Source organism: Lepisma saccharinum, chromosome 11 (assembly GCF_977018435.1).
Source record: "Lepisma saccharinum chromosome 11, izLepSacc3.1, whole genome shotgun sequence".
Taxonomy (NCBI): Eukaryota; Metazoa; Arthropoda; class Insecta; order Zygentoma; family Lepismatidae; genus Lepisma; species Lepisma saccharinum.
The window spans coordinates 898,926-919,181 of record NC_139239.1 but is presented as its reverse complement, the minus strand read 5'-3'; the positions used below and the strand labels follow the sequence as shown (position 1 = coordinate 919,181).

Sequence of the window (20,256 nt, the reverse complement as noted above, 5' to 3'; positions counted from 1 at the left end):
TTGCAATCTCTCCTGCCAGAAGTAGCTAGCAGGAAAGCAGGATTTTGTGAAAATAATAGTTTTGCGCTGTGAATGGAACCGGTTGTTACGGTGGCCGTAGTATAGTTACAGTAGGTTACGAACCACTGTCTCCACCGAGAATCGAACTCTGGGTTCGTTAATTACTAGGCGACAGAGTTAACCATTCAAATACAAGCTGCCTTGCTCATCAAGACTCAAAGCTTTGCATGGTTTGCGTTATTCTACCTCATTGATTCAATGTTCAACTATAAGGCTAGTTCCAATTGGCCTATTTGCGCATAAAATTGAATTGAATTAAAGCAGAAACATATCACACTTGTCTCATTTTGTTCAGAGGAACTGAAATGAGTTTATTTTTATTATGGTTTAAATTGTTGTTTCAAGTCCACTTTATGCATAGGTATGCTAATCGGGACTGCATTTATAGTTTAAAGTGTGATCCGAACCACTGCGGAATGCGCCTCCACCGGCTGTCGAATCCGGAACCACTTGGTTACAAGGCGACGACGTTACCACTACGCCATCGGGGAGGCCAATTATGTTTGTTCTTGAAGGAAATGCTTTGTTCTTGAAGGAAAATATGTCATAAAATGATATAATTTATAGGTTATTGTAAGAAAATTTGACAGATATTACTAGTTCCGCTTGCCGGTTGTAGTAAGATAGAAATTCTAAATGATTTTCGTTGTGGAATGAAAACAGGCTCAACTTTGGATATAGCGACTAATGAAACATCTGTTTTAAAAATTCCATATCCGTACACTGGGAAAGAAGAGGTAAACATAATAGCTGCAAGTTACATTAATATCTAAAGGTATGGTGCGGACACGATAATAATACTCTTGCCTAAATTGCCTTGGATGATAAGTTAATATATAAATAAACAAAATTATTCGAGAACTATATGATTATGTAAGGAGCGTGTTCCGGCGAGTTCTATCGATTACCACGCATCGGGTCCCGCCGTGCGGACGCGTGAGTGGTTCTGCGCTCGGCCCAGTGCAAACCATTCTGCCGGGAGCGGGGACGTCGCAAGTTGCGTCGAGCCCGCGTCTATAATATACTCCATAACTTGGACTACCAACTCCCAGTGTATCATTTCCAGCAAATCCACTCTGAAGAACTAATAATTCTCTTCCTTTATATCTTGCCCTTTGTATTTCGTTCTTCGCAAGTTATTCGTGACTGGGAGGATGACAAAAGTCAGGATCCAACACCCAACACAGCGTTCATGACAAAATATGAGAGCTCTATCTCTTAAAATTGTTTTGGCAGTTCCTGTTAATAACTTGACTACCATATAAATGAAATGTAAATCACTTGAATAGAATATTGTGGAATTGTTATGTAAATATGTTGATACCTATATAAACCTTCAAAACTTCATTTCAAGTGGCTTAGAACTGGGTTGCAGTCATCCCTTAAACTTCGCACGTTTCTGTTATAGATTTGAATGTTTGTGTTTGGTAATTACCAAGTCCACTTTGTGCTAAAATAGACTAATCGGGACTGTACTTATAGTTCAAAGTGGAATCCAAACCACTTTACCGTACGCCTTAACCGGGGAACGAACTCACGACCCATTGATTAAAAGACGACGGTGTTACGAGAACACCATCTGAAAGGCTCTGTACTTTAATGTTTTTGTTACGTTATTTTATACTGGGCTTCAGCTACTGAGGAAGTGAGCAAGTAAAAAAAAACTGTTCTTGCCTAAATTTACACCTTGATATTGTAGGTATGCCTTGACTTCGGCTAATTCTATGCAGCATTTCTGTAGCTCTCTTTTATGTTTATCTTTGAAGTTTGTGGAGGGAGAAATATACATTTTCAGTATACATGGAAATATATCACATGAAATTTAATTTGCACGAAATGCATACAAAATAGTTTCAACTCTGTGTTCAAGCTTGAAGCAGGCTGATGTTAACAGCATTCGCATTAAGCCTGTTGTCCGTTCGAAAGCATTAAATGATTGACGTTTTATCGTGCCTCAGATTTTCAGGCTTCCAATGTATGGATGTTCTTTGTGAGTGTTCCTTCATCAGTTTCATCATATCATCACTCATTCTAATGACTGAGATTAACCAAAAGTAGAAGAAAAGAATCAAAACTTTCAACGTTACTATGTTGGATTCCCGCCAATAAATCACGTGGACGCTGTTGCCGACGAACTCACATCTTCCCTTGTAGCGAGAAGTCAACACAGTAAAGCTTAACGCCCAGAGACGAGAGGAAACGCGTCAACGGAACTTCTGTTGTCTGCTTCTATTGAAATCAAATCGTGTAACGCTCACTTCAGGAAACGCGCGGAACCGAAGTGCGTAATTTCCGTGCCAGAAGTCTACGTGTTATCTTGAAGGTTACCGCCCACTGAAACGCCGGAAACTGGTCTGTGGCGGCGTCTCAGTGGGCGCTAAGCTGTAACTTTACAAAGCGCTCCTCTGCAACAGTCCTTGGCTTCTTGTGTGCTGCTAATTCGTGACGTGGCATGATGAATACAGAAAACCGTGAATAATGCATGGTAGTTAAGGATCTCAAATCTTCAGCAACAACTTGAATAGCTGAAGTACTTGCATGCTTTGGAAGTAAATATCCGAGACACGCAGTCATTTCACCTGTTATTACCTCATTACCATACACACTTTTGCGGGGTTAGATAAGACAAATAATTGTAGGCATGTGCCTGTTTTAGGCTAAGGAGAATTTAATTCAATGGTATTTGTGGAACAAAATAATGAATGGCTGAACAAAGATTTTCAGCTTTTCTGAAGTAACATAAATAATATCGTCATTTTTACTACCCACACTCTGAAGAGTATAACGAAGGACTTTACAAAATATTCTTTGAAAACTTCGTCGCGAAGAAAATTTATTGTAGTAATTTATTAATTTATTGTAGTAAACGGAATGCTTCTTTAACAAGAAAATATTTTCTTGTGCACAAAGATTATTCTTGGCAACAAAGTTTCCAGAAAGGAAGTATTCGTTACTTTTTAGTGTGTCTAATATGATTGATTTATTTGGTTATCTGACGTTGATTCTTTGACTCTTTTGACTAATTGCGACGATCAGGATTCAAATTCAAATTCTTTATTTACGTGGCAGGCCCGTAGCTAGAGGGGGGGCAGGGGGGGCAACTGCCCCCCCTGAGAGCCCGCCTTGCCCCCCCTGTGAAAAATACAGAACATATTCCTACCTGGAATTCTCACTAATCTTTACAATTATATTCTGTATTACTCTAGCAACATAACAAAAACATTTATTGATTTTGTGATTTATGAAGGTGGATTCCGTATAATGTCGTATCAGAATTGGGGAGAAAGAATTCCCTTCCAGTTTCAGACTTCGGGAAATGATTTCGCAATTTTCAGTATATAGAACAGTTGTGACAATTTGAGTAGTCTTGTATTAAAGGTGCCTAATGTGTTTGGGTGTTTTTCTTGGATGTGTTGCTATGAGGTTTGAACTGCATAATTTCTTGTTTCCCAAGTCTACCTTTTGGTAATAGCGATTCATGTGATAGAGAGAGGGAGCGGATATTTGATTTTTGTTACTTAGCGTTGCTTTTCTGCCACATCTAGCTAATCGTGACAATGAGTGATGACGTGAAATTGATGAAGAGACACTCACAAACAGTGTTGCAACCACAGGGTGGCAGGGGCATTGTCCCCCCAATCTTGGACGGAAGTCCAATCTAGGGGGGGCAAACATTGAAGTAAAGAAACATGACTAGCAGAATCTAAGAACAGCATGACAAATGGATACTCGAGATGGAATTAATTTTCAAGTCTTTCTTGCACTTTTCTTCCAGACGGCTAAGGGCACTTGCAGGGGGCACAGAGGGGCAATTGCACCTTCGATTTCAAATTTTATACAAATAAAAGTACATTTCGTAAAATTTTCTTGCTCGCTTCGCTCGCAATAAAAATACCTACTGTTCATATAGTCCAAGTTCAGAGCCATTGCTAGGGGGCGGCGGAAGTCAGCCTTGGGAGCCAAAACGATCTAAATGAAGTGTACATGGAAGTTATACTGTACGTGTCATATGTACAAAAAGAATAATGTCCGTCATGCATATTCTGTCATTGAAAAATACAGTTTGCGTGCTTGTTTTCCATTACTAGCTAATATGAAATTGAATGTGTTGGACTAATATTTCACATAATTTGTTCAAACACAAATGCTTTAGCACCGACTTCTACCCCCTTTTGCATGATTTACGACGATAATAACGTATTTTAATGCTACTATTATTACTACCACTACCAGCACTATATTATTATTATTATTATTGGCACGTTTGTCATGGTACTTGACCCCCTCTCGAGATAAAAATTTGTGGTTTCGCGTCTGCTCACAAAGAACACTCATTGCCCAGGCTCGAACCTGTGTGTTATGTTGGAGGTCGGCTAATGAAAGATGTGGGACAGCTTACTGGCTCAAATTATTATCAAACATGATGAAAATGTGACAGTGTTTTACATTTATTATTTCGGTTAGAAAACTATAAAATTTGTAGTTTGATAAGAGTTACACTAAGCATCTTATGGAGTGTAAATATCAATTTCAAATCTTATGAATCATTTCTCTATGCAAACGCATCAAATATGATAAGCAACATAGGTGTGTGTTATGATATCCATTTTATAAAGGAAAATTTAAGTTTCATCCCTTACTGTTTGCATGATATCGTTTCCATATTATGTTATATATTGCTCTCAGAATTTTAAACGGTAGTAAAAATTAATGCCATTTGCAACTGCGAAGCTATCAATGGGATTGCATACATTAAGAACAGAAGATGCCATATTTCGATTGCTTGTAACATCGAAAGTAGAATTATACAAGTAAATAGTGACTGAGAAGAGTATCAGTATAAAGAAACTGATGTTTGGGGTTTGTACTCTTCTGCTCAAAAAGTGGTGACGATAAGCAGCCCAGAGGCCTCGTGCCGCGGAAATGGGGTAAGGCGAAGGAGGCTCCTTATATCGTTCGGTTTCGTACCATAGTCATTAAGGAAGGTATTTTTCATAATGTAAAGAGGATACAACATTTCCCTCTATAAAACTTGATATGAAATATTAATGATGACGCTGTAATCCAAGAAGTCATAGATCAATCAAGGGATTCCTATATGTTTGTCAGGTGTCAAACACATGTATTTCAACAACACAATATTTTGCAAAATGGTTAACGTAACCAGTAGGCAAACATTGTCTGTAGTGATGCAAGAGTCTTTCATTTGATGCAAATAGCATCCGTGGTGGACTAAGAGACCCATGTTTCAATGTTTTAGCAAGTAGGCCTACAAACAATTTATTACAATTTTTTACACAATTCATCAAAGTCTAGATAATATGTAACCATTCTTATTTAATTAATTCGATTTTTCTTGCATAACACAACACAATGGTGTTGTTGGATTCTCGTTAGATTCCTTTGTGCATAAAAATCTTGCATACTGGAAACTAGTGGGAGACATTATGAAGCACGATTTATAAATGACTTCCTTAATCAGTTCTGCAGAGAAGCCCAAAGTTGTTGGTACATATTAATCATCTGTTAACATTATTGACCTGTAAATATTAGATACAGTCCCGATTAGCCTATTTATGTTAAACTTTATCTTTGTATTCTTTGGTAGTCCGAAAGGTTATAATCGAAATATTGCTATTTGATGTTGCTTGAACTTTTATTGTTCCTTGGAGTTTCAAGATAACATCCCTTTCCTGTTACTTATTACTTTTGGAGGAGGGGGGGGGCAAGTGCCTCTCTGTACCTTGCTATATCTGTCAATGCAACACAATATATTAAAAATTTGCCCCCTCTAGGATTGACTTCGCCCCCCCTACTAAGAATTCCTGGCTACGGGCCTGTTACGTGGCCGAGGTTCAGCCTGAGGCTGTTCTGCCACCTAACCCGTGTCATCGATTACATTTAAATTTACATTTCTTATGTTATTACAGTATTAATACAGTGTACAATAAACTGTATGATTTAGTTACAAAATCTATTGATAAAATAATAGTAATAATTGTATGAATAAAATGATACAAAAATTGTGAAAGACAACTACATAAAAATAAAATAAAATGAATGAAAAATAAGTAAAAATAATAACATGTAGACAAAATACATAACATAAACATACAAGTTACATCATAGTATTTGAACACAATCTCTGCTCTGCCAAAAGAAAATTGTTTACTTCATTTCGGAAAGATTCTATTTTAGATATGCTCGACATGGTCTTAGGTAGGGCACTCCATATTTTTGCAGCAAAATATGAAAACGACGACTGATATGCCTGTGTGTTGCAGAGTGGAAGGTTAAATTTGAAATTATTTCTTGTATGATGGCTGTGAATACTGGTGCGAGGGATCAACATGTCTGCCAGATACGACGGCTTGCCAGATGTAATAATTTTATGTATAAGGCAATATGTATGCAGTAGCCGCCTACGGTACATATTGAGGATATTCTTATTATTTATGGAAGGTAAAATATGTTCACGTCTCGGGATGCAAAATATGAACCGCATGCACGCATTTTGGCATTTTTGAATCTTTGCTTGTAAAGTTTTATTTATTCTACCAGAGTACACTACGTCACAATAGTCGAGAAATGGATATATAAGTGTTTCAACTAATCGCTGCTTGATTTCTGAAGATAATAGTTTGTTAAATTTAAATAAGAATCTAAGTGTTCCAAATGATTTATTGATTTAGCGGCTAATATGCTCATTCCATGATAGACGAGTGTCAAATATCAGTCCAAGACTTTTAACTACTTGAGCTCTAGGTATGACATCATCATTTATTGTAATTGTTGTATTAGTGTGCTCGACCGAACCAATAGCATTTCGAGTTCCAATAAATGTATAACATGACTTATTAGCATTAATTTTAAGGCCATTTGCATCACACCATGTTTTTATCGCACCGAAATCATTACTTATGTATTCAATACTTATGGCAATTTCTGTTGGATTGAATGATTTGGTTAGTTGAGTGTCATCAGCATATGAATGTACGTTACAGTATTTGACAACTGAGGGTAGGTCTGCAATATAAATCGTAAACAATAAGGGACCTAGTATAGATCCTTGTGGAACACCAGATGAAATATATAAATTATTAGATAACAAAGTAGGCGACAGTTTTACACGTTGATTTCGGTTACTTAGATATGAAAAATACCAGTTAAGGGTAGATTGTGAAAAACTGTAATATTTCAATTTACTGAGCAGTAATTTATGTTGTACCGTATCAAATGCTTTGGACAGGTCCAATAATATTAATGCAGTGAGGAATTTCTTATCCATAGCCTGTAGGATGTCATTTGTGACTTTCAGCAAAGCCGTAGCAGTGCTGTGTGCCGGCCGAAATCCTGACTGTGAGGGTGGAAGAATATTGTTTTGGGCAAGGAAGCTAAATGTCTGTTTATAGATTATTTTTTCTAGTAGTTTTGAACACACGGGCAGAACACGAATAGGTCGAAGGTCGTTTATATTAGTTGGTCGGGTCGTCTTAGGGAGTGGTGTTATCAAAGTTCTTTCCATTTCCTGGGAAATACGGATTTCTCGAGCGAAAAGTTAGAATGACTATAAGATGAAATTGACGAAAGGACAATCTCAAACACACATAGACAGACTGTCGAGTTTCTGTGTGACATAGAGGATTATACTGGCTGTGAGGCCAGACGCCAGAGCCTCCGTAGTCTGCAACAAGGTGCGACGTGGAAGAGACGTTGTCTCCTGTGCCCTATAGAGAGGTCGCTCCTCACACCCCGACTAACAATTGAAAACCTTTCATATCCACCCACATACACAATATGACATCTTAACTAAAGCGAATGGATGGTTCGAAAATAATTAGTCACCAGTGCATTCTGTTCATCAAGTAGAGATGTTCCAATTCGGTAAAAAGCGTAATCGAACGTTCCTTGGTGTGTTTCCTTAGGGGACCCTATGGTTTGACCGCATGTAGTTCTCTACGCAAATTCCGTATCCCTATTAGAAACTTTAAAATTCGTGCTTCTGTTCTCAATTCAGTTTGGGGTCAACTGAGTTCTGTGCAGAAAATGGGATTTAAAACAAACTAAGGTCCCTTTGGGGTAATAACGCAAAGTGCTGGTAAAGAAGAAATCCGAGAGTAACTTGATTGAAGCATCTGAAGTCACGAAAGCAAAACCCGTTCTGGAATATTTTCTGTGGCGCCAGTATATCTCTATGCTGTGCAGAAGACGGTTGATTTCCAGTCTGTTGTAAAATAGCCAAAGTAAGTCCGGCGTATGTGAGACTGTAATTTAAATGTCTATCAGTTACATTGCACATATATTACTAGTATATTTAATATCGTTATGTACTAAGTGATCGTGAATGTGTTCAAGAACGACCTCGTAATTTGATATAGAACGTGTAATAAGTGAGATGGAGTAATAGCTCAACGTTTCGATGCTTTCAGTTTATGAAATTGGGAGCCTGAAATCAGTGTTGTTTTGTTATTTTAGATGCCAATAATCTACAAAAAATAAAATTGTCAGACTGCATGCCCGAAGAGGTGCTAGAGGTTATTGATAGTCAGTGGCGTAGCTTGAGCATTTCGGATGGGAACGCCAAGTTAGAAGGAAGGGTAGGCCTTCTTTTTTTTGCTTAAGAGTTTACTTATGGAATTAGCCGACATATGTATTGTCTATTTAAAATCTCATTGTGTTTATTACATTAAGTCAGACGGGTTCCGATAAAACATGACCCATGCTTGTTTTATCTAGAAAATAAGATGCCTCAGTGTGCAATAAATGCTTGGAGCACTGGTGTTTTATACCATTTTTAATTAGATTGCTCAAGTCAGAAACACCGTACACCATTCGGAGTATTTTGCTCCACACGTAACACATGTGTAGCAAAACAGTATTTTATAATCAAGGAAACCTTTCGGCATGACGCAAGTAATTAAAAAAACCTACCTGAATCACAAGCGCCTCTAGAACAACAGTAGACTTCATTGTTGTGGATGATACAACTATTGATTGATTTGGTTTATTTTACTTCACTTTCTACCACTTTTGGCTAATCGCAAATATGAATATGAGTGATGATATTGATGAAGAGACACTCACAAAGAACATGCGTAGGCCGGGATTCGAACTTGAAACCTCTGGCGTCTTAGCGCGCTGTGCAAAACACTCTGACGCGAAGGTGGGTGGATGATCCAACAATCGTACACTCTACTGACGTAACAGTGCCTATTAGTAGTAATTCAGAGTTTCAGACCACTGTTTATTGTATCTTGAGAATGCTGATAAACATTTTAAAATAATTTTGTCAAGAGATCATACGATGTTAAGAGTTTTGAAACGAATGCTAAACATTTCCACTCGCACAATATTAGGCAGTTAGATACTAACGAAAAAAATATCTTTTTAAAATAAATAGTTTTGTGGGTTAGGTGGTAGAGCAGCCACAGGCTGAACTTCTACCACGAGGACTTTATCAACTTGATTGACAAAAACTGTTTTGTTCTTTTAATTTTTAATGCACTTCACTGTTCTTGCGATAAATTACCCAATGCAGTGGTCATTAAAGATACGTCAGTCAATGTTGCGTATTGTAGCATCACACAGCACGAGCAGAGGCACGAGCACGAAAAACCGGGTAGAAATTCTACTTCTGTCGTCTGCATCGGAAGTACAGCCTTGAATCGGAAGGCAGGAAAGGTCACATGGCCCCTAGAACCAATCAGGTGCTCCGCTCCGTACGCCAGCGTATGGCGAGAGCATTTCGCCCGTGCTGTAGAGATCCAAGCCACGAGCTTTCCCTCCTTCTCTCTGCCTACAGGCAGGCATGGTCCTGTACGCCAAACCTAGCCGGCGTCCGGCAAGCAAAGACATTAGAGAAATGCTACAAGGAGAGCTGTTAGTGGAGCGTTGTAGACGGATCGCGAAAAATAGCTTTTATAATGCCATTATGCTCAAACATGTATATAATTAGTCACGTTTTACTTTATATTTACAGCATTTACGCATTTTTAAAATTTTAAATCAGGGAACGCCGGGCGTATGGGCGTATTAGGACGCTACGCTACTGTTGATAGTTTTCCCACAATTCTAAAGACAGATATCTTCCAAAAAGAGAAGACTTTCCATGTGATTGGTAGTACATATTTATCAACTTCTACGGTCTCCCCGATAGCACAGTAGTAGCGTCCTCGCCTTGTTCGATACTCGGTGGAGGCACATAGTGGTTCGGATCCCACTTTCAGCTGTAGGTCCAGTCCCGATTTAGCCTTACTGTGTATAAAGTGCACTTAATACAACAAATCAATCATTCATTAACTTCTACTGGAAACTGCTCAAAAGAAGAAAAACAGTTCACATTAAAAACTAAAAATATCGTCGAAATAAGCTGTCGAATCATGGTACGGTTTAGTTTGCTGTGAGGACAAAGTTCTCGATGTGAGAAATATCTAATGTGCAACGTTTATGTTCATAAAATCTTTATTGGATTAACAAAAAAGGAGAAAAATAAGGTGTCTCTCATTGGTCTTCATTTCTTACGTACATAGACGGCAATTATTACTATCCAATAGTGTTACTGCAAAGATCTCTTGTAATGAATGCTTCGCATTTCATTCGCGATGTTTGCACTACAGAAAATCCTAAAATATAACCTGTTCAAATAATTGGCATTTGTCCGAAATGCATCCAAGTATAGTACTTTTGATTAGGATTCAAATTAAGAACCTGGCGTCATTACCCATATAGTTTAGTAATAACGCCAGTTTGCAACGTTTTCTTTAAAGTTCCCTACAAGACTTGGTTTTGGATTCTAACCACAGTTTTGCTCTTCTGTGTGTACTACGTAAGCTACTCTATTTTACCCTGTGCTTGTTTGTGAAAAAGAGCTTTCAGAAGTAGATACAATTGACAGAACCTTAACGACGTTATTACCCAAAGGAGCCTTATGTGAAACTGGCACTTGAACTACTACGATGACGGCTACTACGTGAAAGAACATCTTTAAGCATATTCTCGATTTTAACAATAAAATGTTCAAGAAGCAGTGAATTTGACTTGAAAGTAAAGTTTTGTTTATAACTAATTTATCCTCGCAGGCTAGGTGTCCGTGCACGTTACGTGGTCGCCTTTCGATCTCGCCACCAAAGATGAGTTTTCTCCTTCATCAATTTCATTTAATCATCACTCATTTTCATTGTTGAGATTAGATAAAAGTGGCAGAATAAATAACAAGAATTCAAATACAAATACACAAATTTATGCTCCTTGAAATAGACATGAAGTCACGACATTAGTAAGCGCAAGTAAAGAGGAAAGCAACAAACCTCTGCGGTTGACAGAAGGAGAAAACACAAAAAGAGGAGATAGGAAATTGATAATGAATGAAAGAAGTAACGCAAATGTTAATCATATCAGTTAGGGCGCATGGCACGACTCGTGTTAGTGACGACCTCCGTGGCGGAGTGATTAGCACACCACACTGCAGTGCCAGATGTTCCGGGTTCGAATCCCGACCCGGGCATGGGTGTTCTTTGTGAGCATTCCTTCATCAATTTCTTCATATTATCACTTATCCTCATTTTTGCGATTAGGCAAAAGTAACGGAGAACAAATAAACCAATTCAATCAATCACTCAGTGATTCATATTACAACTTAGACAATATCATTGAAATGGAGATTAATTTTCATCGAATGTTGATTCGTAATCGCTTGAGGATGAAGTCGAATAAAAAAGAATTCTGACTAAACCCACATTGTGAACCTCGTATCTTGTTCTCTTTACCTTCTTAATTTAAATATATGAAAGAACAACGTGTAAAGTAATAGTGTGTTTATGTCCTGCTGTGTACTCCGAACTGTATTCGAACAGGTTTCCACTGGCTGGGAAATCGCACAGTTTTTACCCTCTTCTCAGTCAAATGCACTTAAGCTTCTAGTTTCGAAGGAGTCTTTCCCGTGGAGACAACATTTGCATATGTCAACGAAGGTATTTCGAGCATTTCGAAGGCTCGTAATCTGGTAATGTATTGCCCTGACTCTCTCTTTCTCTCTCTCTCTCTCTCTCTCTCTCTCTCTCTTTCTCGTTTTCTGTGCAGTTTAGAGTTTGGATACTTTCAGATCTTTTACGCTGGATTTCCTGAAATCCAAGCTCTAATTATAATATCAAAGCACAAGAAGGGGGGATATATGCAAACAAGAGAAACGAGGGAGCACTCTTGCTTGAACTAATCCGGACTGCAAGAAGCTTGTTTCCCTGTTAACTTGTTTCGCAAATTCTTAAGTACGATCAGTAAAAATCGTAATCTATACTCAAAATTTTTAAAAATTATAAGTATTAATATGTAAAATACCGGACTACAAAAGCCGGATAACAGCGACGGTACAAGTATATATGTACAGTGGCGGACACAATCCGGTTGTAACAACTCCATTGAAAGTCACTAAAATCGATACAGTCCAGAAGAGTCCGTGACTGTACGTGCGTCGTTGAGATTACAGGTTCGATATCTGGTTAGCGTGTTTATCCATTCACCCTTTTCATCGATTCATGAAAATAATCAAAATTGAATTAAACACAATACATATCAAAGGAGAGTCTAGTGCACTGGTTGCGATAATATTAAATCCTTATTCCCTGGAATTGTTGCTAATCTCCTTTAACTATTCGGCATTCTGCCAGTCTCCTATCACTAAGCACTTTGAAGAATTAATCACAAGAAGATAAGTTCGTGTTTTCCGGTGTCAAGATCTGAGATTTCTTAAACAATAAACCTTAGAATTTTAGGTGAGATTCAACTAGTTTACATCTTTTACACATTAACTACTATTTCTAGAATACATTCATTATAAGTGATGCACATAGTTGGGAATATTTCATGAATTGAATATTGGCTCTGAGTTACAACTTACTAGAAAATCAGAGTATTTAGAAGATTATATGTCTAATGTCTCATTACTGAAGAGAAAAGTTAACTCACCTGGCAATCCTTTTATCTCCCTAGTTGCATAATGTTCATACCTGCTGAGATTCCCATTTCATTTTCGTTTGATTGGTCTTGTAAATTTGACGTAAAATTAGCTAAAATAATAATGAATTCGTTTCACGTAATACGTAATCGTAGATAAACAACAAATTTCAATAATTCTTCTCTTGAACTGGCGGTCAACGTTATCATTCATTTCTCGCACTCCTTAAAAATTCACTTGATATCCTGTTTGAGCTAAACTCATTTAGCAGGCACTTGACGTGCAGCGACGAAAGACTAATTTTCTATACCTGCGCTTCATATTTCTGACGAGTAACTTCTTCCGAGATGCTATTTCAAGAATTGAGTAAAGAGTTAATGTAATTGGAGTCTCCAAAACACCCCTTACATCCTTTCGGCAGCTTCAACGTAGTTAAAAAATATATCAAAGATTTCTTTCAATTTGTTTGGCTTACTAAGGAAAAAAATAACAAGAACCAGATTTTGTGTACAAGGCGATAAATCTTTATAAAGGACATTATTTTAAAATATTTTTAATGTGTTTAGAATACTTTTGTTCACTTAATTCTGTTATGCAGAACTTTCGTTGAAAAATATAAAACAGCAAATATATAATTCATTAGAATTATATTTTGTTAAAGTTAGAAAAATTAATTCAAATTTCCATGTTATTTTAAAAAATCATTCGTGATTGGAATTTAAGATATCACATTCTTCACATTTAGTTCATGGCTCTTAGTATAACAACAAAAATAAACGATCCTGAATAAGACAAAAAAAAACACATACGATGAAAATGGGAGGAAAGACCTAAAAATTGACATGTCAGAATCATAATCAGAGCCTTCTCTACAGCATAGTGATTAATACCCATTCTTTGTAATCATTTGTCCCCGGTTCGAATCACTGTGGAGGCACATCGCACGGTGATTCCTATCCAACCTAAGCTGTAGATTCATTTCCGATTATCCGATTAACATACAGTGAACGTAAACGGTAGTTTCTTTATACTTCAAAACTTACAATTTTAAAATGTTTATTTGCGAAATAAAATAAATTAACTCAATTTGGTAAATATTCTCAAATAAAGGATAATGTATTTGTACTTTTTTTGTTATTTAACGTCACTTTTCTACTTCTGTTAGTTGAAACAGTACGATGAAAATTAATAGTGATTGGATAAACTAATTGAAGGAGCAACCTCGTGAAGTGCCGAACGAGTATCTCGTTGAAAGTTGAAGGGGTCGATTGATCGATTGATTGATTGATTTTGTTTTTTAAATCCACTTTATGCACAGTAAGACTATTCTGGACTGGACCTCCAGTTTAAAGTGGTACGCGAACCACTGTGTGCCTCCACCGGATATCGAACTCGGCACACCTTGATTACAAGGCGACAACGTTATCACTACGCCATCGGGGAGGCACCATTTGTTAATAATGAATGAGAAAATGGAATGTAAACAAGGTTAAATAAATAGCTTTATGTGCATTGAGCATTATTTGAAAACTATTTCTGGAGATATCTCAGTAGCATCTCTCGATAAAAAATTAACTGAAAAATTTAATTGTCGGGAAAGTTCGTACACCGCTGATAAAACATGAAATTCCACTAAAACAGGTGTTCGGATTTTGTTGTAGGAACGTGTTCAGCTCGTGGAAAATTGTTCCTTGAAACGCTTTCTGTTCGTGGCACAACTACCTTCAGGCTCGCCGGGACCTTCCGCCGACGCCAGGGCAGCTGTTTTCCAATTTTCTTCTCCTTTTTCGAAAATCCGTTATGATATTCTAAAATCTGAAAAAATTACATATTATCCATAGAATTCCTTCTAGAGCATTCAAGTGAATCTTCATGTGGTAAGCTTTCGGTGTTGCGTATATATTATCAATAGTTTAACAGACTTGCATAGCCATAAAACAATTGGAAATATCTAGGTAACAGCTGTGATAGTCTTAGGGAGCTTTCAGACCGAAGCGACAAGCGACACATGTCGCTTGGAAACAAACCTTTACAAATAAATGGAAATTGTCAAGAGTACTGACATATTTAGGTATTTTCGAAGATGAAGAGCTTTTGGTATGGTATTTTTTTTTAAATCTGGATATTTTATCTGTACATTCTTGCAGTTATACGAGTCTTATATGAATCTTTATAAACTGTTAACTCGGTCCTCTTACTACATGTCACGATTGCAGCCTTCAGATTAGATTGCACAAAGGCAAGCATCTGCACAAGCTAGTGATGTTCAATCTGCTGATTACTCCCTTGTCACTGCAAATGTTTTACATCGTCGCATGCTGGGCACACGTTCCTGGAAATGGGAACAGAGGAGATTCATCACTCGCCACACCCATGCTGCAACATGTAAAAACCATATGGTAATACGTCCTTCGCAAAACACGTCACATACACGGAAAATCTTTAAAAATAGATGTCGCTTTTAGCAGGTCCTGTTTCAGCACATGAAGTGCAGATCTCTGTCTCTTGTAGTTAGCGTTACACGTCAACAACCTGGTTGCTCTTACGTCCATTCTCTTTCACAATATGAAGGCGACTACAAATACTATCTACTTGACACAGTTTCCCTGCTTAATCACAGTTATGTAAATGGCTCATTCTCTGAAACAATAATGGGGTCAGAGGGGGCAGGCGACTAACCCCCCCCCCCGAGGACTCCTTTTCTCAAACTCAACCCCTCCTCAGCAAGCAAGAGCAAACTATTTAACCCGATATTTACATTTTTGTATGGTGCTTAGTGGCAGAGGGTGATTTGCCACTAGACTATCGTAGACTATAACCTAGGGGCCGCATGTCTAGGGGGGCCGCACAAAAATAAGAGACAGAATGGGCAGAAGTGGCAAAGACCATTGACTAATAAAATTCCTTAATATTGTGATAATAGCAAAATAAAACAACATGTCAAGTCCTTTTACTTTCTTATTTCATGACAGAAGGTAGAAGGAAGAACTTCCTAGCGTTTAAATAACTTCTTACATCATAATCTCGAAAAAGCGAATGTAAACATTTTGACTGCCAACAATTGAAAGTCAAGTGTAGGGATATTGATGGTTAAAATAAACGTCCATGTTTCTCAGTTTGCGGGCAGTGTGACTACCGTAATGTGGTGTCGGTTTCTTTTCCTTTGGTGCGTGTGCAGTATTAGTGTTGTGTGGCGAAACGCATAATGCTTATAAAGCAAAAAAGGACGTTAAATGAATAGTTTTTAATCAGATGTGTGTCAATGTTTCAAATTTTACAAGTGTTATTAATGCAGAGCATGAAATTAGTGGGACTGAAGTGCCATGATAACAAAACTGTCAATAAATAATATGTCGGCAGGGCCCAAAGAACAAAGGATAGCCTAGGAGTCCAAATTTTATAACCCCCCCCGGCTTCGTGGTAGTGCCTCACTCTGGCGCTGTCACTGGTTTCAAGGAAAATAATACAAATAAGACAATGATACAACTTTTGCGCTTTCTCTCTGGACGTCGAGAAAGAAAGGAAGGTTTGTATTTTTTTTCTTCCAATAGACTGGCTGAGAGATAGATTTGTAATGAATGGTCTGACAAACATGCACACTCGCATAGAAATATGAACCATGATTTCTTAGCGTTCTACGTTAACCGTTAATCGCACGGAAGGAAAGTAACGTACTTTCAGAAGAATATCGGGCACCTAAGGTGTTTAAAGTATTTTTCAGACACTATATTGTTTATCTAAAAAGAAAAATTACCAAACGATAGCTACACAAGTTATTTATTAGCTATCATGAACACAAATGTTAGACGCAAAGGAAGTGACAAAAATAAGTGGTTGTAACTCAAGTGAAAATTGACAAATTTAAGAAACAGGCTCCCAGTACCGGACATCAAACATGAAGTCGTCATTATCATCATCATTATGAAACATAAAAAGTAAGCAAATTGTGTTTTATTATATTATAAAGACACTCCTGGCAATGATCACAAGTATAAAAGCAAATATGTTTTGTATCAGCACATTCAACATAGGCCCATACATTCAGACTTAAGACACTGAACGCAGTCTTCATCAAAAGTTTCTTGGCAAATGATGCATGTAGTTTGATTTCTACTATACGACGCACGCTTTTAGAAGGAACATGAATTCTGCCAATACCCAGCCAGTGCTACTGCGCTGTTGCCAAACTAACGGCTAACGCAAGGGAAGGACAGAAAATTTGCGATGTGTCCATTATTTTTGATAATGCATGCACGGTATATATGAGTACAGTGAAATAATATAGTGAATATTTCTACACATGATTATAATATCATATCACTGTAGCATATACGAGAAACCCATACCTGAAAGAAGCTTGAAGGCATTTATTTATTTATTCATCACCGTGTAACGACCCTGCGTGGTCGCCACATTTAACGATCCTGTGTGGTCGCCATATTATATTTTATTAAGATTTGGATAAAGAATGTATGCTAAATGTCCCTGCGAGGCGTACGCTTTTAGTTTAAATGTGTTAACGGATCCACCTCTACGATAATTAGTTTCGCTTATTATTTGACCCTGCGTGGTCGCCGTATTCTGTAAACGTTAACGGATCCACCTCTATGTTTATTAGTTTTGCTTATTATTAGACCCTGCGTGGTTGCTGTATTCAGTAAATGTTATTAATTATTGTCATTTACACTGTTCAACTCGTTGTTTAAAATTGCAGAGTCCTGCGAGGCTCATTATAAATTGTATTGTCTGAATGCACACAGTTTTACTTTATATTAACGCGTGCATCTAGTGATTTTCCAACTAGTGTTTTCTTAATGTCACTTCTTGGATGTTTCTCAGTACGAAGGTTGCTATATGTAAAAAAATGAGTTAGCAACGCGTACTTGTAGTTAAAATTTTCACCACCAATGCGCCGCCCCTGCGAGTATAAAGCCAGCGCAGCCAGGCCCGGAGCTCAGTTGGCTCCCTGATGTCAACAGGCAAACATCCAGGGTTAACTGGCCTCCCAGCCTGAGAACTAGAAGCCATCCCAGAAGGAAGGACGGAGAAAGAAGAAAGAAGAAGAAGAGCCTAGCAGCAACCTACCTACCTGGTCCGCTCGCTTAGGCTGATAGGTGCCCAGGTTCTACCTGCCCGGCTTGTCTGGGAGCACCCGGACCTTCCTTTCTAACCTGCCGTCCCTTCATAGGAGACACCGGTTGGCTTGCCAATTCCCAGCTAACGCCGGGGGTGTCGCGGCATCCTTTAATCCTTTACCCTGCGCCCGTTATTCGGGAGTACAGATTGGTTTCGGCCAATTCCCGGCTGTGGTTGGGGTACTACGCACAACCTACTCTCTTTTACAGGGCAACCCGTGACGTCAGCGGCGACCAAGGCCCTAAATAAAATTAGGTCCCCATCTCCCCCTGGCGCCTCACAGCGAGGAATAAATTGGATGTTCCCTGCCCCCCCTTATCTCTTCAAGCCCAAAGGTGGTACAGGTAAAAGAACGTGCGTGGTACAGGTAAAAGCACGTGTGTAAGTGTGCAAACGGACACCCTTGTGTTGAGACTATAATAAATATATAAATATATATATATTAAGCTGGTATAGTCTTTCCTTACACCCAGCAAGCCCTGAGATATTTCTGAGTCCATGTTCTACGGCTGACAAAAAGTTAGCGCCTATGGGTAGACTTTTGCCGTCCTCCTAAGTGATGTGTTTAGAGTGTGATAATTGTGTGTAGGTGGGACGTTGCAAAAGTTTTTGGCGCCTTAACGTGGGGCCCGATTGTAAAGACTGAAACCAGCAAGCCAGTGGGGTCCTATTAGCTGCAAGGACTAGAAGGGGCTCATAAGTGTCAGTGTTAGTGTTCGTCCAAAGAATTCACGAAGGAGAAGATATAGTGTTGGGGAAGAAACCATAGACGGTGTGTCAAAATGGAAAGGGACGTGTCAAGTATGAACTTAAGAAGCAGAGGGAGGAAAACATTAGATGAAGAGACTGGGTTCGGATGCTGTGAGGATACCGGAGGAGAGATGGAGTATTTCCAGTGTTGCCAATGTCTCCAGAAGTTCCATTGGAGATGTGAGGGGCTAGAAGAGACCTCAGTGTCCACTGCAGAGTCCAGATGCAAGACTTGCTCATCAGTACCCTTGATGGCTTCCGGGCAAGAACCAAGTGCTCCTAGTACGACCCCATCAGACCATTGGTTATTAGAATGGCTGATTAGAGATAAAGAGGAGAGGAAGATAGAGAAAGCGGAAGAAGCCGAAAGGAGAACTAGAGAGGAGGAAGAGCGTAGACTTATGGAAGAGAAACAGAGAAAGAAAGATATGGCTCAATTAGAGAGAGTTAGAAAGAAAGAGGTAATGGAGCTAAGACAAGTAGTGGAGTCCATGGAGGAGAGAAGGCTTCATGAAAAAGCAGAAGAAGAAGCTAAAAAGGCACTTGAAAAAGCAGAAGAAGAAGCTAAAAAGGCACTTGAAAAAGCAGAAGAAGAAGCTAAAAGAAAACTAGAGACACAAGAACTTAGGTCTCTAATAGAGTCTCTAGAAGAGAAAAGAGAAATGGAAAAACGAGAAGCAGAAGAGAAAAGAGAAATGGAAAAACGAGAAGCTGAAGAGAAGAGAGAAAGAGAATTAGAAACTCTCCATGCCTTAGTTCAAGGTCAAGACGAGAGGAGACAGCAAGAAGCTGAAAGAAGCAGAGCAGAATTACAGACTCTTTTCTCCCAACATAAGACAGACCAGTTAGAAAGTCTTAGGGAGGAATTAGATAAAATTAGCATCTCTTGTCAGCAGGAAGTAGTGAGAATAGTAGAGGAACAATTACAACCTTTAGCTGTCTGGCGTGGTGAAATGGAGCAAGAGCAGGAAGAAATGAATAAAAATTTAGATGTCTGTCTACAATTAGTAGCGCAGTCTACGACGGAAAGTGGAAGTGAAGAACCAGAGAGAGTTAAGCAGATAGAGGCATCGGTAGAAAGCATAAGTTCAGCAGTAAAGACTCTGAGTGAGCAGGCCGTAGTTATGGAGAAGGCGGTCCAAGAACACAAAGTAGCTGCAGAAACGATGGCTAAAGTAACCGGCGAAAAGGTGAACTCTCTTCGCCGAGAGACACAGAAACTGGAAGTATCTCTTCGGCACGAAATTCATGAGCAGACTGGGTCTATAGTCAGAAGAGTAGGCGAACTGCAAGATAAGATTGAACGGTTACAGATACAACCGGGGGTCCATTCTGATGTTCTTCCAGATTCCATTGAACGA

The 20,256-nt window shown here is 38.6% G+C and overlaps 1 protein-coding gene across 2 annotated transcripts in view; it reads left to right on the top strand.

Annotated features, from left to right (window-relative positions):
• The window catches only part of Trpm (transient receptor potential cation channel, subfamily M), a 587,782-nt gene that overhangs the window by 257,004 nt on the left and 310,522 nt on the right, over positions 1 to 20,256 (top strand). The gene's annotated exons all lie outside the window — the stretch shown is intronic.